This window comes from Podarcis melisellensis (genome assembly GCF_964234715.1).
Source record: "Podarcis melisellensis genome assembly, chromosome: 1".
NCBI lineage: Eukaryota > Metazoa > Chordata > Lepidosauria > Squamata > Lacertidae > Podarcis > Podarcis melisellensis.
The window spans coordinates 28,744,745-28,767,307 of NC_138528.1; the positions used below are offsets into that span (position 1 = coordinate 28,744,745).

Here is a 22,563-nt window from a genome sequence, read left to right on the forward strand (position 1 = left end):
AGTAGAAGAGCCCACTGCGGGCCTCCGACCGACGGGCAGGCTCTTCCTCGGACTCAACTCTCAGGCCCTGGACTCTCGGCCTAGCGCCCCTTGAAAGCCCAGTGCCCAGGTGCCCCGCACCCCCCTAGTGCCTATGAATAAGATGGCCCTGTTTGTTTTTTGCAGTCTTCAGAGTAGTAGAGTACTCGACCATTTAAACAAGATTTTAGCTGCAGTTCATTCATTTTCAGCTTTGTATTGCTGTTATTTTAAAAAAGTACGCCCAGATATTCCTTTGTGGTGCCTATAACCTGTTTAAGGTGCCATTTAGCTCTTAGTTTTCACATATCAGTTTCTATTTATTTATTTTTATTTATTTAATTAATTTATATACAGCCCTATACCTGGGGGTTTCATGGCGGTTCACAGAAAAATGTTTCTAACACTGCCACAATTAACTGTTGTAAATTTAAAACCAGTAGATGCTTTCAGTCTCTTCTTCATAGTGCACAAAATGAGGAGAGGAAATTTGCACAAACCCAAAGCTCAGCACATCTCATTTACATAACAAATCACAATTCCCCTTTACTTCTAAATCAGGCTATGGTCACTTTTGATGAGCCTCACAGAATGTTATGTACACTAACTCAGGAACCATATATGCACCGAAGATTATGAACATATGTTCTTAATACTGCACCGAGACTAATCTTTGCACCCACTTTTAAAAATGCATCTTTAATCACCTAGATACGTAGAAACACACACGCTCTCAAAACTGGAAACCTACTTACACAAAATGCAAATTGTCATTAGCTAATCAAGTTCAAAAGGGATGCGGGTGGCGCTGTGGTCTAAACCACAGAGCCTAAGGCTTGCCGATCAGAAGGTCGGCGGTTCAAATCCCTGTGACTGGGTGAGCTCCCATTGCTCTGTCCCAGCTCCTGCCAATCTAGAAGTTCAAAAGCACGTCAAAGTGCAAGCAGATAAATAGGTACTGCTCTGGTGGGAAGGTAAATGGTGTTTCCATGCGCTGCTCTGGTTCGCCAGAAGCAGCTTAGTCATGCTGGCCACATGACCCGGAAGCTGTCTGCAGACAAATGCCGGCTCCCTCGGCCAGTAAAGCGAGATGAGCTCTGCAACCCCAGAGTTGTCCGCGACTGGACCTAATGGTCAGGGATCTCTTTACCTTTACCTTTAATCAAGTTCAATTTGCCACCAACAATTTTATTCTGGAATTCAACAGAAGGGAGATCAGGTTGAATTTTTGGTGGGTTTTTTGTTAAAAAAAAAAAAAGCCCAACAAAAGCAGCAACAAACCTCTATTTCAGCTGCATTATTTTCTATCACATTATCTCACACACAACACTCAAAACAACTAAAATTGAAAAAGTAGAGGAAAATTGTCTTCCTTTTAGTTTGTTTACTCAGTATGTTTGACAGCACTTTGTATACAGCCAGATGCACAATTTCCTTGGTAAAGCACATCAGTCAGGATTCCTATTTTATTTGCAAGAAGGGAAATATTTAATACTTAGGAAAGTATAATTGCAAAAGAAAAACTGTCGAGGAAGGTAGGAATCAAGGGTGGAAACTTACATCTTTGTGATTGACTAGAAAAAACAGAATAGCATCCTTAACAAAATGTGTACTGAGAATTATATTTATCCACAAAAGAAAAAGACCCTACTACAAGCATGGTCCTAGTTTATATTCCTCATGAAAATCACCATCATTTACCATGCAAAGGGATGAGTCAAGTTACAGAGAACTATCAGGAAAGAATTAAACAAAGGTCTGAACAATTTATTTAATACCAGTACCGGTTCCTAGTCTTGAGCCAGCTGATCGTCTCATCCTAATCCAAAGCCTCAAAACGAAAACACAGTAACTTTCCACAGCAACCCAAGGGCTTTCTTTCAGCAGTACCAAAATCCAGCTCAACAAGTGGAAAACCTGATGCATTCTTAGAAGCCCACCACTCTGTGCACTGTACCACAACCTATAAAAGCCAGAGGATGCACGGCGCTTCATGCGGGCAGTGACAGCTCTCCAAGGAAGTCCAAAAATAGCAGAGAAAGATGCTTCACATGTTAAGGGAGAAATTGATGGGAAGCACAAGAAGCAGATTCCAAAAAGTGATGGAGCAAGATGGATAGAATCCAGCACACGAGGAGATGTCTCTTTGCAAACTGGTCAGTTGCCTCCATGTCGCCCTTTGTGAAAATCTCCCTCCTCTGTGTGCAGCGGCGATAACTCAGCCCTTTGAAAAAGGTGTGGGAGTGATGCAGGGTTTGGACGGAAAGAGATGGCAGGGAAAGATGAAGGGGGGGGGACCTCATATGGGCAGTCTACGGCTGGAAGCTTTGAAAGCCCAAGGTTTCTGCAAATGCCTCTGCTAAAAGCAGAGGCAGGCTCCTGGATCGATTATGCATGCACGCCACTGAAAACACCAGCCGCTTAAGTGCCAGAGCCCTGCTGGATAATTTATAGGCCAGTGTTAGTATTCACAGAGTGGTGGGCAGAGTTCAGAGGAACAAGGTAGAGATAGAAGTTTAAGACAACTTTCACATATCACTTATCAGCCATTCACTGCGAATTTCTGGGCTTGTTTCACAGACGTAAGCAAGGGGCAAAAGCCCAATCAGGGTCTGGATGGGTACCAGCAGCCGCTCCAGAATAAATGAAGGGCATTGATCTGCATCTTTGTTATATGAATAGATAAAGGCTGCCTTAATTTTGAAATCAGGTCACCTAGTATTATCTTTGAGGAGTAGCAGCTATTGGGGTATGGGACATTCAACAGTTGCCTTCATTCCCTGTAGCACTTTTCACATGTTCATTTGAATAGGTAGACAAGGGGGAACAGTATTCCACTTGTTTATGATCACTGGTTGCAAGCCTAGTTCATGTGCAGCAGTAGGTAAGGAAGAGCCCTCCACCAAATCTGTACACAGCACGGGACCAGAGGCCACAAGCAGGTAAAATGCTACTCCCTTCTGTTCAGAGTAATGTGTGGAAAGCGCTCGTGCATTGTCTCCACACACTGTAAGCTACTGTGCACTAATGTCTTAGGTACAACTCAGAGTAGTAAAAACCCTGCTGCAGGCCTGTATTCACAGTCCCACCAAGAATCTGCTGCTATTGACACCTGTGTGGAGCCTGAACACAGCGGACAACGTTCAACCGTCCAACATAAACAACACAGTCTAGTGACACTTTTTAGACTGAAAAGGTGATATTAGAACACCTTGTTGAAATACCTTGCAACTTGCATAAGCAACTTAATGCAATTCCTCCTGTCCTGATCTGTGATTATTAAGAGTGCTGCTTTAAAAGCGTTGTTACCCTACCACCACCCAAAAAATCACCAGGTGTTCAGATTTTCCTCCTTATTTATAATTGACATTTTATCAGAATTTTCCAAGAAAGCTCCTGTTATTGAGGAAAATGTTGCTAACTTCTGCACGAGTCTAAAATCTCTTTAAACTTCAAGCTATGCAACTGTGTTCATTCCAGGAAGTGATAAAAATGGAACAACTGGTCCTACCAGAGGCTGTCTGTGGTTTTGCATCTGTTACAATTAGTATTGTTCCTGATAATACCAAGGTCCCAAAGCCTTTTTAACCATACTGCTACACCCAGTGTGCCAACATAAACATTATTGCTGCCGCCAATAAGTACCAAATAAATTTGCAATGGTTTTTTTTTTGGGGGGGAGGTTAACCAGTAACTGAGTACTCCTTAACAAGACTGCATGCCCAGGCTGCGCATTCCCCCACCCCACCCCCGCTCAGGTGAGCTACCAATAAAGGAGACCACACAGTTGAATGGGATCAAATGAGGCCACAACTTTATTAACAACAGATGAAGTGGTTTGGCATAGGCATTGGGTAAACATTTATTTCCAGGATGCCTACCAGAAATGACATCAGGGTCAACCCGGCAGCGGGGATTCCTATGACTTACATCAAATAGGGGGATTCCTGCAGGGATCCCCGCCTCTAGGAGCGCTTAGACCCAAGCCCCCTGTCTGGGCAAATGGACAGAAGAAACTCCATCATGGATCCCTTTAACGAGATACCCTATTTATGAGGGGAAGGCGAGGGTACACCCCCCCCTTCCAACCAAAGCTAAGATCACCCAATGCCAAAACCGCCAAAGTTGTGATGATTGCTATGGGGTAGGCAAAACCTCCAGGTCATAGCCAATTCGCTTGGTAGGCAAATTCCTACCTGGCCTCACTAATACGGCGACCACCGCAGCCATAGCAAGGTCAATTCAATGAGTAAATGCAAAATAACCAGAGTGGATGGATGGATCCAACAAAGAACAGCTGGGCGTCGGAGGCTGGCAGGGGCTGTTTTAAATCCCCCGGGAGCAGACATGAGGGACAGGAGTGTGATGGGGACGGACCACCGTGGGTATTACCACTGAGGGGGAGTGACAAAATGCCAGGCAGCATTCACAGCAGGGCCTGCAGCGTGCTCAAGCCATGTGTCTCTCCTGGGAGTGATGCGGTGGTTTGGGTGGCTGCAGGCTCCGCGCTATCCCTATCCAGTCCACCTGCCACCACCACTACCCCCTCAGCTTTAGGGCAGCTGAGTGGGAATATGCAGGCAGACTCCTCGGTGGCCCTGCGGAGCATCCTGCCCCAGCTCGCACCGCTCCTGGGTGCCGGGCATGAGCAGCGCCCCAGGTGCCCAATCCGCTTGCTCCATCGCTGCTGAGAGACGTGTGATTGCTTCCTTAAGCCTGCCATTGGCCAATTTGGCAGGCTGATGCAGAGCAGAATTTCATGCTGGGAGCGCAAGCCAAAGCTCGCGTTCCGGCAGGGAGCAGACCCTGATGCCCAGCCCTGCATTGTCAGCGGGAAGGGAGGCGCTGGGCATCTCTAAAAGGGGGTAAGTGGATTTACCTGAAATACCTGAAATCCCAGAATCAATGTCTACAAAACTACTTCATTTGGAGATAATTCCACATGCAAACACAGCATCTCCTGCTCACTGAAACAACTCTGCCTATCCCCCTGTGCTGCCCCTTATGCCTGGAACTTTTGCTGTTGTTGACTGAACTCACTAGTTGTTGTTTTTTAAATACAAAATTAACTCAAGATTACTTACATAATAACAGCACACAAAGTAAAAGGCACAATCAACCAAAGATGGCAACAGGCACACGTGACAGTTCACTGTCATGCTAGATAAACCACACACACACACCATCTTCTCCAAGTTTATTGGCTGCATCTTTGTCCTAATCAAGTTAAGATTCAAAATTGTCCCATTCCTTAGATTTAGAGAAAAGAATAGATCACATGCAGAAGTCACTCTGTTTAGAAATGAGAATTCTTTCATGTGCGGAGTAGAAATTTGCTTCTTAGTTAATCTTCTGGCTTTTTTGACAATTTAGGACTCAAACCTGTTATCCAATAAGAAAGGCAACAGCATGTCCATAAATGACTTGTTTGAGCCAGTGTACCAAAATAAGGTACATGAACACCCTTGGTCCCTGCAGCTATTTATTTTTATTTTTATTATTACCACCCCCACCCCCATACACACTCTGGGTAGCTTCCAGCACATATAAAAGCATAATAAAACATCTAACATTAGCAACTTCCTGATACAAGGCTGCCTTGGCATCTGACGGTCAAAACACATGAGCACGCTTCACATATAAAATTAGTACTTGTTAGAACTACATTCAGGCTTGCTTCTTCCTTCACACATGCCACTTTTTTGGGGGGGGTTGTTTTTTTTTTGTTAGGTGCTTCCCCAAACCCCGCATACCCTCCTTTTGAGATGGTTTCTATGTGAGTACTTTTCCCCTGGCACAGGAGAAGGCAAACTCCAGGGCTTTTCCTGCTCTTTCAAGCAACAGAAACAGAACCCGTAAAAAGGCAGCACCTTTCCTGCTTTCTTTCTCTCCTGAACATGAGAGGCACAGAGCAACAGATATGGAACGTAAAGCATTATTAATAGCCACTGTCCTATCATGGTGAGTCACCTCACCACATAAAAAACAGCAGAATCACAAGCAGGTTTTTGTGTGTGTTTTTTTAAAAAGCCCTTTCCCAACAATCGTAGACCAACAAGGTAATTTATTGGCAGCATTAGAAGTGAAATACCAATCAATTGCACTAATATTGAAAGCACGCTATGGTATATCATTGCCTAGCGAGGGAGGCAGAAGTACTTGCGGAATCCAACACAGCGATTCAAAACTCATTCCATCCTTCTGGGAATAATAAGATCCCTTAGATAGCTATTAGAGACATTCTTTTAGTCACCTAGCCATAAATATCCCATAAGCAAGAAGTGCTGCGGCGAATGCAGAAATCCGGTCACTGTGCCATCATAGAAAATTATCCCCCCCCCCTTCTAAAAGCAGATCAGTTCTATGGGAAATTTCCAAGTGGGTGGGAGAAAAGGTGTCCTACGGTTTCAAAGTCACAGGCATACATACCTGCTCAGATTTCCCTGTACCTTGTCATGTTCTAGGACAAGGATGGGGAACATATTTCAGCTAGATGGCCAGATTCCCTCCTGGGGGAGCCACCTAGAGGCCCCCCAGAGGCAAAAGTGGGTAGAGCAACTACAGTGGTACCTCGGGTTAAGAACTTAATTCGTTTCGGAGGTCTGTTCTTAACCTGAAACTGTTCTTAATCTGAGGTACCACTTTAGCTAATGGGGCCTTCCGCTGCTGCCATTGTTGCCGCCGCCGCCATGCGATTTCTGTTCTCATCCTGAAGCAAAGTACTTAACCCGAGGTACTATTTCTGGGTTAGCGAACCTTTAGCGTCTGTAACCTGAGGTACCACTGTCATGTAAATTGCACCTTTATAGAGTCAAGGTGGTTTATTTACACTTGGACATCCTTCTCTATTGTTCATCCAGGCAAGCAAGAAGAATCATTAAAGTTAAAGGACACATTCCAACCAGGAAAAAATGCACAAAGATGATCTGGTGCAGGTGTGTGGCCTGAGCAAAGTCCATACAGCTATATTTAAGGCCTGTGGGGCCTTGTTTACCCTTAAAACTGAGTGACAATGAAAAGTGTATGCATGTTTCGTCCAAAGAAGGCCCCTGAGTCCCATGAGAAGAGGGATTGACACTCTGAGAATTGCAGCTCTGGGAGGGAAACAGGGGTCTCCAAACAACTCTCAGCACATTTAGCAAATTACAGTTCCCAGGATTCTTTGGGGAAATTGATGACTGTTTAAAAGTAGTATGATACTGCTTTAAATGTATAGTGCTTTAAATGTATAGTGCAAATGAGGCCTAGGATTCTGGCGACTGTTGTATGTGCAACTATGCTGGGAGAGAGTGGGGAGAGGAAAGGTTAAAGTAAATAACCTGCCTAAAGTATTTTATTTTTAAAAAATTACAATTTCAGCCAATTGCCCACCTGAACATGAAAGCTGGTTTCAAAAACTGATGCTGACAAAAGGTGAAATTATTTAGCACATAAGTAGTTGTTGGCATCAGTCTCTCTTGGGAGACAATGAAGGAGTGTGCCTTCTTGTAGCTTTAGAGACTGATGCAGGAAATACATGTTTTGTTGCAGCTGGGGCAGATAAAGGCGTCTGGTTGTGCTGCTGCAGATGCACCATTGAGTTTCTTCTCTCAACACTCCTTCCAGCGGCCATTCCTTCTCTGGTCATGGCTATGGATGCACAACCTGAATGACTGTCTCCAGCCACTGTGGTCATCTACAAGGGATCCCCACATAGCAGGGCTGATGTTGCCAGCCTTCAAGCCACATTTGCAGACATCTTTGTAATGCAGCTGGTCTGCCAACGGGCCTAGTGCCTGAAGAAACCTGCCCGTAGAGCATGTCCTTGGAGATCCTGCCATCGTCCATTCTGTAGACATGACCAAGCCAGCATACACGTCACTAAGACAGGAGTGAGAAAATGCTGAGAATGTGGGCTTGAGAGAACACACCTTTGTTTGAGACTCTGTCCTGCCATGTGATGTCCAAAATCTTCCTGACACAATGCATGTGGAAGGCATTGAGGCATCGCTCCTGGTGGTTGTAAATTGCAGACCACTCACTTCCATAAAGCAGTGTACTCAACACGCAAGCCTAGAGAAGCAAGTCATTGTTGTAGTTGCCTTGCCAATATGCTTGTCCAGCTCAGCATCAGTGGAGATGCTGCTGATTATGGTGGAGCCCTGGTAGATGAAATCATTTTGACCTCCAGAGGAGGGCAACCAAAATGGTCAAAGGCCTGGAAACGATGCCTTATGAGGAACGGCTAAGGGAACTGGGAATGTTTAGCCTGGAGAAGAGGAGGTTAAGGGGTGATATGATAGCCATGTTCAAATATATAAAAGGATGTCACATAGAGGAGGGAGAAAGGTTGTTTTCTGCTGCTCCAGAGAAGCGGACATGGAGCAATGGATCCGAACTACAAGAAAGAAGATTCCACCTAAACATTAGGAAGAACTTCCTGACAGTAAGAGCTGTTCGACAGTGGAATTTGCTGCCAAGGAGTGTGGTGGAGTCTCCTTCTTTGGAGGTCTTTAAGCAGAGGCTTGACAACCATATGTCAAGAGTGCTCTGATGGTGTTTCCTGCTTGGCAGGGGGTTGGACTCGATGGCCCTTGTGGTCTCTTCCAACTCTATGATTCTATGATTCTATGATCTACCACCTCAAGCGTGTTGTCACCAACGCTGATGCGTGGAGTGCTGGTGACGTCCTGACCTAGGATGTTGGTCAAAACTCCCTGCAGGCTTGGGCAAAATGGTTGATAAGTCTCTGTAGAGCTTCCTCAGAGTCAAGGCTGTCATCTGCAAACAACATCTCTCAGATAAGGACCCGTCACACTTTTGTTTTAGTGAGGACATGTGCCAGGTTGAACAGTCCCCATTGCTCCTTGAATGGAATTACACACTGTCTTCAATCCAGCTGAAGGCACAGGAGATCAGCAGGGAGAAGAATATGCCAAAGAGTTGGGGCAAGAATACAGCTCTGTTTCACACGGCTCTTTATACAGAAGCCGTCTGAGGATGAGCCATCATACTGGACGGTGCCGCACATGTTCTTGTGGAAGGACACAATCATCTTGTGAAGCTTCCTATCTTGCTGGGCGGTGTGAAGAGTCCTTTTCAGATGACAGGATCAAATATCTTCATCAGATACATGAAGGTGATGTACAAGAGTTACCTTTGCTCGCAGCATTTCTTCTGCAGCTGGCGCAGTGAGAAAACCATGTTGATTGTTGATCGCTGAGCTCTAAAGCCGCATTGTGACTTGGGATAGTTATGTCATAACTGGAAAATTGTGGCCCCACCTACAACTGAGCCCTGAAAGGTTTTCACAAAGGAATGGGACCCTCAGGCTGAAAAGAGGCTTCCACTCTTGCCCTAGAGCTTCTGTGGAAATTAAGCAGGTATGGACCTGGTCAGAGAAATGGAGAATGGTTCACTAGAAGGTGAGTGCTGTTACTTATGGAGCCAAAGTAGAGACCCCCACATACAAGACAAAGGTATCACTAAGTTTAAAGGAGCCCCAAAGTCTGCAGGAATACTACAACTACGGGGGAAACTCCCCCCACAAAAATAGGACTGAGCATGCAAAGTGGTCATGTAATGCTTACTTTTTTGACAGGCAACTGTGTCAGATTGAATGGATTGGTTGGAATCCAGAAAGTAGTATTCCATTCTGCTAACTTTTGTTGTAGTTCTGACTTGCGTTATTGATCTTATACCAGCACCTGATCATTTCAAAAAGGCAGATGTGTGTATCTTTATAGCTATGCTGTAGCTATTTAGCTACGTAGAGAAATTGTATGCCACTCCATGATTCTAGGATGAAGGGCAGTGTAGAAATTTAACAAACAAAAATGTAACCTCAGAAGCAGCCTCACATTGAACTTCATCAGTTAAGTCTCTCTGAAGCCAATATGTATAGACCGTCGTGGTTGTCTTTGTTTGCAAAGCCACAGCCCAACAGAAATCAAGAAGGAACTGATAAAACTATAAATGCACCACAGCATATTTGCCAAAAACAAATTGAATTTGAGCGGGCACACTCTGAGGTCACAGACACATACTGTTCAGGGTGCATTTGTGTGAAAAAGAATCCAATCAACCTCAGGCCTACTCCTGATGCGGGGCCATCCATCAAAGGAGCTGAGCTTGCTGCACATAACAATAATAGCCACCTCACCCACGTAACAAATGGGCACACAAAGAAAGTGATGGGCCTTGAGTTATGCAGTCTTTAGAACAAAACCAGAAGCTTGGGTTCCAAACATTGCAGTTTGCTCAACAAGAAGAGTTGCCTCCGGCTTGTGGGGCAAAAGGCCAGAACACAGACTAAGAAATTTACAGTGCAACAAGTGTAATGTTGCACTGTGTGGTATTCCTGCTCAGGGTTCCAGACAGGTAGCAAAGCCCTCTTCCATTGCACTCCATTTGATTCCACTTGGGACAGTTTTCCATCATCATGTATACAGTCAACATTCCACAGCCACTAAACAAGCTGTCTTCATCGGGCTTTTTAAGAGAGCCCCCCCCCCTTACTTTTTTCTCTCAATGTTTTCTAACACCTACATCTTCTGCATAGGTGGAGCAGTTGTGGATACATAAGGATCCAAACGTCAGTGTCAGATCTATATATTTTGCCATAGCGTGAGGAAGACTTCACTCCCACCGCCCACCCCTCCGGCAGGTTTGTATCTAACCATCCTTGCTGCCACCACTGCTACCAAGAGAAAGATGACTACAGGTTCATGTCCCATCCTGCCAATGTGGCAGCTTCTTGCCTTCCTCTTCCTGGGGTGAGCAAGAAGGTAGGGCCATTCTTAAAAAAACAGTCCCTTGGAAGTTGGCACCTCTGCACATTCACCAAGTCACCAAGTTTATTCTGCCTTCTAGCATAGGTTAAGTCAAGACTCAGACTAGTTTTGCTTGACAGACTCCCTCTTTTACACAAATTAATTGGTTTGAATATGGGTGAAGCATGCATGCAAACCTGTTGCCCATTAGCAAAAATAAAAATAGCGTACAATTTCAGGAGGTGGGAGGAGGCAAATTTCCAGGAAAAGTATGACAATTATTTCCAGGACAACAGTAAAAAAAAAAAGGAGGAAAAGAAGAACTGCTACGGACACAGCTTCCAGAACAGATTGGAGGAGGTGCTATTCCTATTTTAACAATGCCCAAATCGGCTTGAAGCAGGCTGCTTTATTCTGCCTAGTGGTAGGGTAGAGCTCAGCCACTTGGCTACATTTGGGCAGCCTGCCTGAGGCAGCATACTTTGGACATAATTAAGAAGCAACACTATCAGTTATTTTATTTAAATAACAACAATAATAATATTTTACTGTGGTAGGGTGTCATTTCAATGGTCTTAGCCAAGGCACCAAAATGTCAGGCCAGTGAGATCAGATGCCTGCTCATTGCTTACATTTTTTTAGTTATGTGAAGAATTGATTCTAGGATAGTATATCTGAAATGACTGTCCAGCTACATTTGAGCGAGTTTTGCACACTGTCTCACTAGAGTGGTACATGCCCTGCTTATCCCCCCCACTTGGATTACTGCCATTCTCGGTAGTAGAACTCATCCTGTGGAACACCCTCCCATTGGATGTCAAGGAGATGAGTAACTATATAAACTTTAGAAGACATCTGAAGGCAGCCCTATATAGGGAAGCTTTTTAATGTATAATGTTTTTATACATGTTGGAAGCCACCCAGAGTGGCTGGAGCTACCCAGTCAGATGGGCAGGGTACAAGTAATAATGACATTATTATTATTACTATTTAATTTATTATAAATATTTACATTTTGCTAGTTATAGCTGAAAGTGCCTGGTGTTGCTGACAAATTCTAAGAAACAAAAACATACTGAGATTTTAAAATGGAAAGTGTAATTTGCTAGTTTCAGGGCTGTGTACAGCACCACACATCTACATTCCAGGACCTTGACCTGGGGAAAACCTGACCTGCATCCAGCCTTGAATCAATGTTTAATTAAGGTTTTTAAAGCCCTATAAGCTCAGGAGTGGAAAAACAGGGAAAAGACACTGATTCTCCTTTTCCTCTCTTCCCAATTGAATCGCAGGGAGAAGGGTTGGATCCTACTGGGTGCTGTTTCACCCATGCATTCCCTGTAGGAAACATGCTGGCAAACCAGCAGACCCCTTCAGCCAGTAGAGCTGCACCCTTGGCACACAGTTCCTGCAGTGCTGCTGCATGGGCTCGACAAGCTTCCTTGGCCTCCACAATCTGCTGCCCTGCTCCTGCATAGTTTCCTCCAGTGGTCCCATCATGGTGTGGTTCAGCCCTAGCTGTCCCTGCCACCAACACCTGCAACTCTGTGGCTGCCATTTAGCAGACTCACCTTTCTGACCATCCCTCAACTTGCTCCTTCATCAGCAGTCATCATCAATGGTGGGGTGGGATGGGGGAAGCACATAACTGACAGTGAGAGACCAACTGTCTTCTGGCACTGGCTCAGCACAGGAACAGGAGACAGGTCTTCTCTATTCCTCTCCTCCACCCCAATCTCCTCTTCCCACCTTGGGACCTCTGCAGTTTCAGCTATTTCCTTTGGAATCCTGCTATGGTCTACTTTCCAAGCACATTACCTGTGGGTACCATGCTGGTAAAGCAAACCCCTGCAGCTAGCAGGTGAAGGGTTCAGTTGCACTTATGGACTGCATACATGTGTTCCCCTGCTGGGAACATGCATACAAAGTCAAAATGCAGCACAGGGCTGTTTGAAAGCCCTCTTACAACAGCCATGGGTTGCCCTTGGTAGAGGCTGCCTGACTTGCCTCCCAGCAACCCACACATTAACAAACCCAGATTCCTCCAGGCAGCCCAACCCAGGGTGATCAGGGGTTGTCTTGATGTGATTCAAAGTCCAGATCAGAGCAAATTGGCCTGGCTTTGTTTGGGCTTTGGCGGAATCTGGTGTGCAGCCCTTTTCATTTCTTGCCAAATTTGGTTAATATCATTTCAGTTTTGACAGGTTCAGCCCACTATCTTGATTCAAACTGGAGTCCAATGGTATCCAAATATAGACCAAAGCCCACTCCTCCATTTCAGGAACCACTGTCAAATTGGGCGACATTATTTGCAGTGCGGTCCAAATCAGTGCAGTTTTGAATAGTTCGGTCTGCTTCAAAATGACAGCCAACAGTATCCAAATATAAACCAAAAGTCCATTGCTCCATCTCAGGAACTGTCATGCAAACTGATTTCATGCCAAATTTGGTTTAAAATCTTTTCACTTAGGAATGGCTTTGCTCACCATCTTGCTTCAAAATGGCCTCCAACCATTTATAAACATAGATAAAAACCTGTTCCTCACACTTGGGAACAGTCATGCTAAGTTGGAATGATAATATCTCCAGACACATCCAAATTGGTGCAGCTAGTGTTAGGCCCACAGAAGAAGGTTTTAAGCTGCTGCTTCACAATGAGGTAAAACCTCCCAACATGCTGAAAATTGGGGTATAAGTTTAAATAAAATAAAATCATGATGTGTAACCACTGATTGCTTTATCCAGCATGAGTTTATCTAAACCCCCTTTAAAGTCATCTAAATTGGCAGCTGTCATTGCATGTTGTGGCAGCAAATTCCATGAGATGACTATGTGCTGTGTGAAGAATGCTTCCTTTTGACTGTCTTGAAGAATGCTTCCTTTTGACTGTCTTGAATTGAGATATTTGCTCATCCTAGTCCCAAAACAGATGAATGGCAATACCACCACTTCTTGTGTTCCTCAACAAGCTCTTGTTGAGAACTATCCATTTAGTCCTACTCTCTTTTCCCAGTTCCCAGGTTCCAGTATATAAGAGGATCCATAACTGCTAAGTTTTACTCAAGGGCCTTTGGCAAAGGATTTTATCAGAAACATATTGGAAGTCCAAATATACAGCATCTACCACATCACCCCCAGTCACCTGGAATATGCTTTTCAAACTGTTGAGTTCCATACAATGAGTAGCATACTATTGCTCTTACCTGTGATCATGTCCAAAGTACTTGCAACTCCATTGCCTCCCTCTCTCTAAAAAGAAGAGCCTGAAACTTGGACTTTTATCAGCAAAGTCCACCAGTCCAGGAGGCTCTGCAGATTTATTATCTGTTTTATTTATTACATTTATATAGCACCTCTATATTCCAAGGAGCTCAAGGTGGTGTACATGGTCAAAATAATGACTACTTGTGTTAGCTGGCAACTTTGCTACAAATGCCTATCTATAGTTCCTGGAGGGCCTCACCAGCGGTCTGGGGCCAGAAGGGACTGCCAGACACCAACAAAGGGACTTACACAGAGCCGAACAACTTGCATCTCACCAAGATGAACTTGCATCTCACCACCAGATATGAATGGTGGCCCATGAAGGGCTGGAGGAACAATGCCTTTTTTTTCAGGCCAACGCATGCATCAGAAACAGGAGATTAGATCAGGACTCTGGTAGGCTGCCACACATGGCTATCAGATTGAGTTTGGCTTGGTGGAGCAGAAAGTGTGCAGGCCCGGGTTATGGCAGGCTCCCAAATTACACTTATTGCTCCTCGCCAATTGTTATTCTTGTCCACCCCTAAAGCTCGCATCCTGCTGCTGGAAATTTGCTTGGATGCAGGAGATGCTGCGGCAGCATCAAGGGCATTGCAAGGAACAATTCTGGGAGTCGAATGCCCCTCCCTGCCAAACCGAAAAATGCACCCACATCCCGGTGCAGCTGGAAAAATGGAGGGCGCCTGTCTTCCATCCTCTCATGGTATCAGACTGTGCTAGTTACCAGATGAGAAACTGGCATCTTCCATGAGATTCAGATAGCCCACCACTTTGTTCCTGGGGATTGAAGGCTCCTGGTGTTAATTAGCTCCTGTAATATGATGGATGACAGCAGGAAAGCCAGAAGTGACACAGGCAAATTGCATTCCAGAATGAGCCTTCCCTCCTCATCAAGGGCACTGGAAAGGGATCTGGAGAAAGACAGGAGCTGAGCTGCAACACCATCACCTGGACACAGTGTATATAAATACAATGAGGCTGTGGGAATCGGGAACAAGGAAGTCCACCCTCAATGCTAACAAGAGAAAACAAAGAACGTTTGACCTGCCACAGGGGAGCAACACACACAGGTTTCTTGGGCTGATCCCTGTTGCCATGAATAAATTTAATCCTTGAGAAAAGGATAAGATTGCCCTGCCCTGATTTGGTGGTCGAGCCCCTGCTGCCCATGGGAAGCAAAGGAATACACAACTAGGCACAACAACATACTAAGGAAGAGAAGGTGGCAGCTCAAATCAAGGCCATAAGGGGATGCAGCCCTATCTCCTGGGTGAGAAGCATCCTTTTCTCTCCAAGACGGAGGCCAAAGGAGAAGAGATGAAAACTGGGGCAAGGAGGCAGTTGGGTGGGAAAGAGGAAACCAGCCATGTATCTCCCATGATGAAGTTAGGGATGGGAGATGAGACAGGCAAGGGAAACTGGAAGGGATGGCCTGGGTACTGCAGCACCAGACCACAGAGGTATAAAATATTAATATAAAGTTAAAATTTGGGGGGTATATCCCTAGTGTATGAACATCCATGCATCACCTTAGTTCATTGTACCAACTGCCAGTGCATAGTCATCCCATTCTCTTGCAGTCTTCTCTCTCTCCAAGCACACATTGTCCTAGGACCAGCTCATCCACTAGACAAACACAGCATTGGCACTGCATGCAAGCCCTGCAAAGGGAACTGTAGACACCGACTATGTTCTGCAATTAAGTGTCCCAGAAAAAGGATGCTTCCAGAAGACCTATTTATTGAGTATTCATCCAAATTTGCTTGAGGGGAGACTAGACGATGTTGCATCAAAGAAGGTGTTCTCTCGCACTTCCCAGTGCATTTTCTGTCACTTTCCTTATTGCAAAAACTCTGATCTTGGAGAAGCAGGTCTGTTGCACAAGACCTCCCAAAACACAATAATGGTGAGACCTGAATTTTCTGGTATGTGATTGAATCCCACCTGAAAGCAGTGTCAGTTTGGAAACACCCAAAGGTAGAGCAGCAAGATGAAGAGATTAGGGCAGAGGGGACAGAAATCTACAGTGGGGATTGCAAAGAGACAGGAATCAAGACCAAGAGAAGAAGATGCATCTAACCTGATTTATGGATCCTAATAATGTCTAGGACCAACTCCATTCTCCACTTACAAAATAACAATTACAGAGTTCTGTTTATCCACCCTAAGCTCGCTGTATTGAAATGCCACCTTCACAAATTCAGAGCAATCACCTGCTACAGCTCTGTTAGAACTATTACTTTAAACTGGGAGTTGCACATCTGAATATTCCCCCATTTAAACAACAACCCTGCATATAGAAAATCAGCTCAGTGGCAGATGACAGGCCAGGATGGTTCTCTCCAATATGCTTGTTTTCTTTAAATGGCAACATTTAACTATGCAATCCCCTGTTTACAGTCTAAAGTGGAGAGTCCCAGCAAGACTGTATATGTGATTACTCCGAACACGGAGATCAGCTCTCAGGACTCAGCCAGTCCACAGAAATTGTGTTGTGGTTGATTTTCAAAATGCAGGTGATTTTAAAAATGGAAAGTGGAATAAGGGGCACTTTGAACTTGGAACCAGGGGGAGGAAAAAGGAGCCACCGAAAAGGAGTGCTCACTTGTCTGCCAAACACATTCAGTACACTGACAACACTCCTTCCAGATCAAGGCTTAGTTGCAAAAGCCTTTTGCACGTCAAACTTATTGCATGTCAATAACTATATTGTTATCGCCGAGACCTTAGCATAAACAATCTTTGAGTTACTTTTTATAAGCCCCTCAACTTTCTGCATCAGAGATGCTCAGAGAGGTAATTCCAGTAACTTCTTTTTGCTGGTTAAAAATGACTAAGCACATAAAGGTGCCTTGAGTAAGCATATGGGTTTGAATAGTTGTTGTTGTTTTTTAATGAAAAAGAGCTAACTCACCCTAAGACAGTTTTTGACCTTGGCTGTTTGGGGTTGTTGCTTTCTACGCCCTGATACAGCATCTCCTGCATCTGCCAACTTCCAAACTTCCACCTAAAGTGCAGTAGACTATGCAAAGCTGCTTGCCAGGAGGACGGGGAGGAAGAAAAAAATAATGAGGAAAAATAACTCCCTATATTAAGACACACACAAACAGAGAGAGCGAAACACATAAACCAGAATCTGAGGGGTGGCACAAACAGGAAGCCCAATGTTCACCAAAATGAGACAGCTTAATTCTACAGGAATCAAGGAGAAGGAATAGCCACTTACAGATTTTGATCATGGTCATGCAAAGCCCTGGAATCTGCTTTCTGGCTAATGCTATGCTATATATTACATGAAAAGAACCAGTGGAGTATGCACATTATTTGGTGGTAGAAAATATATCTAAACCTGGGATGGTGAACCTGTGACCCTCCAGGTATTCTTGGACTCTAACTGCCATCAGCCCCAGGTGACCCGGCCAATGGCTATGCTGGCAGAAGCTGACGGGAGTTCTAGTCAAGCAATAAGTACAAGTCTGCAGGTCCCCCACCTCTGATCTAAAAGAGAAAAGCCAAACTCAGGCGCTAGCATTTAGCACTTCAATCCACAACCTTTTCCCCCCAAAAGTCAGTCCCATTCATTTTAACAGGACTTCCTTCCACATCATAGGATTTGAATCATGGGGATGTTTTGCGGCAGAAATATCAGAAGTGGCCAAGGGCTAAGAGGCCAAGAGACCTGAGTTCCAATCTCACACCAGAATTAAGTTGATTCAAGGACAGAGATGGGACAGGCCACTGGGACACAGTTATCCTTTTAATAATAATAATAATAATAATAATAATAATAATAATAATAATAATAATAATAATAATTTAATTAAGGCTATTACCTTGCCCCTGCCCTAAAATGCCTTGAAAATTATTGAAGCCAAGCAGAATTTTCACATATTTTGATTTTCATGTCGGAATTGTCACGTTCAATGGGAAAGAATCTTTAGCCAAACAGCTAAGCGAATTACACAAAAATCAAGCAGTGTTTCTCGATCTTGCATCCAAACAGCTAAACAGTGAGAGGTGTAGGAATGCAACATTTTGTCGGCTTCAAAGAGACTTTTAAAGTTGCAGCATAACTTGACATTCCCTTCATCTTCATTTTAAAAAACTTACTGTTCAATCTCTGCTCCATGGATGAGTACAAAATAACCATCACGGGTATGGGAAAGTAATAACCAAAAACTCAAGAGAACGATATTACTTTCTCAGGGTGGGAGTTTCAATTTAACAAGTGTAGCACCCCCTACCTGTTGCTTAGCTGGTCACTGCACTATCACATACTGCCTTGGTGAGAGCAGCAATACAACCTGCCAGTTACTAAATGGGCTCGAAAGAATAAACTTTCTCAGCTCAGCTCTAAAAGGTTGGACCTGGGCACATCTGAGAAGCAAAAACCAAGGAGCCTTGTCACTTCCCAGTATTTGTCTATGAAAACTGTGCAAATCAGATGCCCCATAAGCCTTGCATCTCGGTTTCTGCGGTTCTCATTTGGTAGAATTCCTCAAGGTCAGCGAGGAAAAGGAGAGCAAGGAAAAGCAAATGGAAGATGAAGACATTGCACTACAAGCACCTTATTCAGCCCATTTCTGTTACCAGCTAGTAAAGCAGAAAATATGGAGACCTTTGAACACTGCAGCCAAATTCAGCCACATGCAGAAAGCAAGGGGAAACTGTCTGCCGAGATGACGGAAGCCATTAGAGATCGTTCCTTTCTACCAGATTTGCTAACCGCACTATAACACACCCATCTAATGATGGTAAGAAAATAGGTTTGCCTCAAGGAGGAAGGCCTTTTCTAAAAAGGGAGAAAAGGGATTTCAAAGGGTCAAGGCATCGTGTCAACCCTTTGCACCCAGCTTTCCTTCGCTGCTGTGCCCTTCCCCACACTTCCAGGCACGCTCTCCACCCACTGCCTAGCAAAAATTCACCCACGCAACATCAGCAGGGCTAGAAAGCGGCTGACAAAAAAGAAAAAAGGGGAAAGATAGGGCGTAACTGGAAGGAGGTTGCAATGCTTTCTTGAGACCAGAAAAAGCCATTTCTCCCTCTTTCTCTCTCCCCCCACCCCACCACACATTCTAATGGTGAAAGGCAAGTTTCTTCTGCACCCTCCTGCAACACACATACAAATGTCACCCATGATTCGATGCCCTCCGGTCTCATATGAGTACGCAGCCTTCAGCACAGAAGTACACGGGATCAATTACATCCCTGCTATGTCTGATCAGAAGCACAGAGAAGCTGGGGAGGAAGTATCTGGAGGGACAGCGAACGAGGACAGGCCTGGAGACAGTAGCTCGGTCCTGGATGTGACATGACTCCCACATCCCTCTCCCTTTGTATTGCAATGCCCTCCAGCTTGGACACACAAGTATCTGGCCTTTGTGAGGGGAGGGCGCCATTGGGTGCCTGCATGCATGCCATATACTCTCCAGTGTTGCAGGCTGCATCTTCCCTGGAGTACGCTTTCCTCCTCCACAGCTGCCTGGAGTAACCTTTATTCCAATATGTCGCAAGCATGTATTTCACGGGTGGTTAAACCGAATCATTATCACCAGGCATTTACTTGACCAAAAAAATGTTATTACCCATCGCCGAGTCTATTCCGCCACAACACAAAGACACCCACCCGCCTTCTCTTCTCCAGACCCCTTCTACCTTTGTTACATACCCTCCTTTTCAACATGCGAATCGTATGACAACATGCCCGGGGGGGGGGACAGAGCAGAAGGAGCAGGCGGCTAAATGCATAGGTGTGCGTTTCGGCATTTGCTGTATTTTCCAGTTCCCGAACAACGCCTATCGGCTCTCCCCCAACCCAACACGTAGATATAATTTCAAAATGCAAGACATAGAATTAAAACCACGGCCTATCGTGCAGATCTCGGATATTAACCGTGATCCACACATGCATCGGGAGCCCAGATATGTGGGGCACAAAGCAAAGGTCATTGTGCTATGGTTGTAATACACATGCACACACCCAAAAAAAGCAAAAAAAAAAAAAAGCCGCAGAGCCATCAAGAGGTAATACAGAATTTTCTCGTCAAGAGCCAAAAAGCCTACGGGGGGGGGGGAGGTGAGAGGAGGAGAAAGGGTGTGTGGATAGAAAAACAGGGGAGGAAATGGCAGAAAATGAGGAAGGGGCTTATGAAGACCATACAGCCCTGAGTCTAATCCCAAAAATTACAGTCCGTCTTCCGTCCCCCCCATCCCCACTTAATATACCTTCTTTGCTCTCCAGTCTCCCCTACCAGCATTAGTACAGACAGATTTCTGTATCTTGGTTTTGCAGCAGTGGGTCTAATAACCCGCTGATCAAAACCCCTCACTAAAGATATCCCCTCCCATTCTTTTTTTTTTTTTTTTTTTAGCTCTGGCCTAAAGAATAATGTGTTTTTAGAGATAATGGTGGCTATTAAAAAAAAAAATAGAAGAGAACACATCACAGACATTATTCAAGCAGCTCCCCCGCATCACCTCAATCTCCCACAGCACGCACCATGATTTTTTCTGATTCCCTCCCATTCTCCCCCCCAACCCTTTTCCCCACCCATCAAGAACGACAATCATAAATAAAAATTTACCGAAAAAACCAACAACAATGAAAAAAAATTGGGAAACGAAAAACCCACAACTCAATCTGGATAGCCGATCTCAAAATCCCAAGCACTAATCCGCTTGAATTCGTTCTTGCCCTTATATAAGCAGCAGCACGCCAACATGTTCAGTGGAAACGCAGTGTAAAATGAGGCCAGGGTAGGAGAGCCATGGAGAACGGTGATATCATCGGGTATCAGCTCCATCAAGGAGCCATCATCACCGGCATGATGAAATCAAATGTGGGGGCTTCAAATTTTAATTTATTTATTTACTGACGTGACATTGTTCCACAGACATCCCTCTCCCCTCCGTTTCCCCCCACCCCACCCCACCCCCCGTTGTTGTCATATAAAGGATGATAAGGAATACACATATTTTGCTCCCAAAGCATACTCCTCCACCAAGAGATCCCCCGAAAGCTCCAGAAGGAGCAACCTCACTGGCCAAGACTCTTGTTTATATTTCATTGAATCAATTAATACAGCCCCAGTTGTTTTAAGTATCACCGATATTTTGGTGTTCTTAGGTAAAACCCCGAGACGTCTCCCCTTTCCCACAATAGAGAGGAGAGCGCTATGGAAAATAATTCCATCGATGCCCATAATAATGGGGCACAGAAGCACATACATACAGAAAGGCAGCAAACTAAAATGGTAACCGTCATCTCTCGTGGAGGGGGGGAAAGGGGGGCTTTTCACCAGCCTTTAGATAAACTTGTAGAACTGGGTACCGTGGACCATTTTAACTTAAAATGAGAGCGACAACACCCCGGCGTCTCATGGTATATTTAATGGCCGATTCTACACGGTGAAGAGACAAGCTTTCCTTGGCATCTTCTTTTCTCCACCCAGATAACATCCTTCTCTCTCTGACTTTTCGCTAGACTAGTTAGGAGTTCACCCCCGCAAAATCCAGTCCCCAAAATATACCATGGCACAAATACTGGTTAGCGGTCATAGGGGGAAGGAAAAAATTCTCTCGGGGATCTGAGCATTTGACACTGGAAAAAATCTCATGCTACAATTGAAGAAGAATAAAAATGAATTGGTTGGGGAAGGGGGGGGAGAAGCTATTTTCATCGAAATTTTGAATATTCAGGCCAAAGAAGAAATGAAGAATGAGAGGTTGTTAGGTGGGGAGGGGGACCCTGGCATTTCAAAAATGGTTTCTGGGGGGGGGTTGGTTATTCTGCCTTTGAGGTCTTTTATTACCTACGCATTCTTTAATTTATTTTAACCAAAATTGCAAAAAACAACGGAGCGAATAAAATTCACTTTTGTGGGAGGAAAGAAAAATGTGCTTTGGTTTGGTGTTGTTGAAACAAAATAATTTCAGAGATTTTGTTTCCTCATCATAAAAATAAAATAAATTGTAAATGTAAACAAAAGACCATGACACTTGCACGCAGCACTAGAGCTGGAACCCATTGGAAAGGGAATTACATCACTGTCCTTCATGGTTTAAAATGGGAAATTAACTGAAGGTTTGGATGTTGGGGGGGTGATTTTTTTTTATTTAAAAAACCTGGTTATTTCGCACACATTTTTAATTTATTTATTTTGCATCAAGAAATCATCCAACCAACCTTTAAGGTCACTCCTTGCCTGGAAGCTCACAGCACTTGCTCGTAGTGGAAGTTTTCAGGCAAAGAGAAGTACTAAATCATTAATATAAACAAATGGAAGGCGGGGAAGTAAGATTCTTGTAATAGATCCAAAGTAGTATGGGGGGGGGGGAAGAGATCCTTCACATCTGGTTGGGGTGGGGGTTAAGAACCTAAAGAAGATCTAATATTCTTACCAAAAAAATATTTTGGTTTCTTAAAGAGATCCCTGCCACAGTTTAACCCAGCACTGCCTCTTTCCCTCAAAATAACCATTTTATTTTAAAGTCAAGTGCTCAGTGCAACTGATCATCGAAATGAATCGAG

At 44.5% G+C, this 22,563-nt stretch overlaps 1 protein-coding gene across 24 annotated transcripts in view; it reads right to left on the reverse strand.

The window, feature by feature from the left end:
* The window catches only part of NRXN3 (neurexin 3), a 1,185,406-nt gene that overhangs the window by 1,162,087 nt on the left and 756 nt on the right, over window positions 1–22,563 (reverse strand). Inside the window, exon 1 of one of the 24 annotated variants that reach the window (XM_081908653.1) lies at window positions 20,618–20,788. The exons of 21 other annotated variants lie outside the window; for them this stretch is intronic. The gene's annotated coding sequence lies outside the window, so the exon portion shown is untranslated. Of the gene's footprint in view, window positions 1–1,802; window positions 1,822–20,258; window positions 20,278–20,617; window positions 20,789–22,563 lie in introns of those variants that run through there. 2 more of the 24 variants (XM_081908662.1, XM_081908661.1) reach the window with 2 other exon arrangements.